General features: G+C 44.9%; 1 pseudogene; it reads right to left on the bottom strand.

The window, feature by feature from the left end:
* Positions 1-2,100: 2,100 nt before the first annotated feature.
* On the bottom strand, positions 2,101-2,218 carry LOC124597530 (annotated as a pseudogene).
* Between the last annotated feature and the right edge of the window lie 418 nt (positions 2,219-2,636).

Below are 2,636 nucleotides of genomic sequence, written 5' to 3'. Positions count from 1 at the left end.
ATCAGGAAAAACATCAAATCTCCGGCATCACTGCGGCAGGAAAAAAATCGCTGAACTTGGTAGAAGTGCAACCCTTCGCAAATTGCTGCAGATTTCAATTCTGGGCCATCAACAAATATCAGCGTGCAAACCATTCAACAAAACATCATCGATAAGGGCTTTCGGAGCCGAAGGCCCAATCGTGTACCCTTGATGACTGCACCACAGAAAGCTTTAAGCCTGCCGGCCTCATCAACACCGACATTGGACTGTTGATGACTAAAAACATGTTGAGTGGTCGGACAAGTCTCGTTTCAAATTGTTTCAAGCAGATGGACATGCACGAGTATGGGAACAAGCTCATAAATCCATGGACCCCGCGTGTCAGCAGGGAAATGTTCAAGCTGGTGGAGGCTCTGTAATGTTGTGGGGCGTATGCAGTTGGAGTGATATGGCATCCCTGATACGTGTAAATACGATTCTGACAGCTGACACGTACGTAAGTATCCTGTCTGATCATCTGCATCCATTCATGTCCATTTTGCATTCCGACGGAGTTGGGGAATTCCATCGGCAAAATGCGATACCCCACACGTCCAGAATTGCTACAAAGTGGCTCCAGGAATATGAGTTTAAACACTTCCGCTGGACATCGAATTCCCCAGACATGAACATTATTGAGCATATCTGGGATGCCTTGGAACGTAGTGTTCAGAAGAGATCTCCACCCTCTCGTACAGCCCAGCAGGATTCGTAGTGTCAGTTTCCTCCAGCACTAATTCAGACATTAGACGAGTCCATGCCACGTCGTGTTACGGCACTTCTGCGTGCTCTGGAGGGCCCTACACGATAATAGGCAGGTGTATCAGTTTCTTCAGTATATATGCCGTAATACTATCCGATGCGCGCAAGCGAGCGTCATGGAATATAATACGTGAAACTGCATTTTCTGTATCACCTTAGACGCTAATTAAAAATAATGGTATACTGTCTCAGATTTCTTATCACCAATCACAGGCAGAGTGTAATACTCATGCATACCAGTAATTCTGCAGAAGACAGCAGAATTCTACACCCATATCTTCAACGCCGGATTGAACTTGACTCTACACAACTAAAGGCTTTCTTTGGGCTACTAATAAATGCTGGTTTACACAAGACCCATGACAAACCTTTGAGTGAATTTTGGCCAGAGGAGTCAATATGAGCTTTTCAAGATTTCATGATATTCTGATGTGCCTCCAGTTCGATGATAAACTTACAAGAGAAGAAACAAAAGTCATTTCTGGATCAAAATCTGAACCTGTACGGGCTTTGTTTGAAATTTTCGTCCTTCTTATATCACTGGGCCTTATATTATAGTTGATTAGCACTTGTGTACGTTAATGGGACAGTGTCCATTCAAGGTGTGCATTCCTTCAAAATATGAAAGTACAGAATAAAAGTGTGTGCTGTTGTAGATTGTGAGACCAATTATATCATAAATGCACAACTGTATACAGGGAAATCTGCTGGAGCGAGGGAAATAAATAAACGGAAACGAGTGGTACATAATTTAGTAGAGAAAGTGGTAGGTAAATTACCACTGACAATTTTTTTTGCCACTTTTCAAACATAATTATAGCATCGAACAACAATGTGGATGAGTCTCATAATATGTCATTATTATTTTTGTGGAAATATTTTATATTTATCGGCATATAGTTGCTAAAATGATTTTGGGGTCGAAAATGACCCCATACATGTCATATGTTTTTCCAGAGCTGGTACTATGCGAGGATTACTTAATGAATACTGAGGGGCTAGTTCCGTTCACCATTCAGATCTTATACTAATAGCCTAGAATTACAGAGCCCACGCAACGTATTTGCGTGTGGCCACGCTACTTGTAGCTTCCTTATGGAACCAGAAACTCCTCCCGAACAGGTCATGAAGGCCCAAAGGTTACCGACCGGCCGCCGTGTCATCCTCAGACCACAGGCGTCACTGGATGCGGGTATGGAGGGGCATGTGGTCAGCACACCGCTCTCCCGGCCGTATGTCAGTTTCCGAGACCGGAGCCGCTACTTAGCAATCAAGTAGCTCCTCAGTTTGCCTCGAAAGGGCTGAGTACACCCCGCTTGCCAACAGCGCTCGGCAGACCGTATGGTCACCCATCCAAGTGCTAGCCCAGCCCAACAGCGCTTAACGTCGGTGATCTGACGGGAACCGGTGTTACCACTGCGACAAGGCCGTTGGCAAGGAACCAGAAAGCTGGTTCTTTAATACGGGTAACCAAATCAACAACCGTAAGAACTGCTGCAACCGCTATTTGCACTAGCCATCACTGAGGACTTTAACTTTTGGTACATCCATAGGTTAGCCCCTCCACAATAAAAGCCAGCACAATGATCTGCTTACATATGTCTTGACAAATTTCAGCCACATACAAGCAAAGCTGAGTTCAATGTTCAGACATGAACAAAATAGGTTAAATCACTCATCGTTCACCAAATGGACTAGCGCCGGCAAGTCGCATCGGTAGCCCACTTGGGCGAACTGAACTAAGGCCGCTAGCACAGGAGCAACATGGAATCGACTGTTTCGTAGCGAGGTTAGAGGTTAGCGAAACAATTCCAGAACACGGGGATGCTCAGGCAACGATGTCGTGTGATAAT

This window comes from Schistocerca americana, chromosome 2, assembly GCF_021461395.2.
Source record: "Schistocerca americana isolate TAMUIC-IGC-003095 chromosome 2, iqSchAmer2.1, whole genome shotgun sequence".
NCBI lineage: Eukaryota > Metazoa > Arthropoda > Insecta > Orthoptera > Acrididae > Schistocerca > Schistocerca americana.
This window is presented reverse-complemented; position numbering and strand designations above follow the sequence as displayed.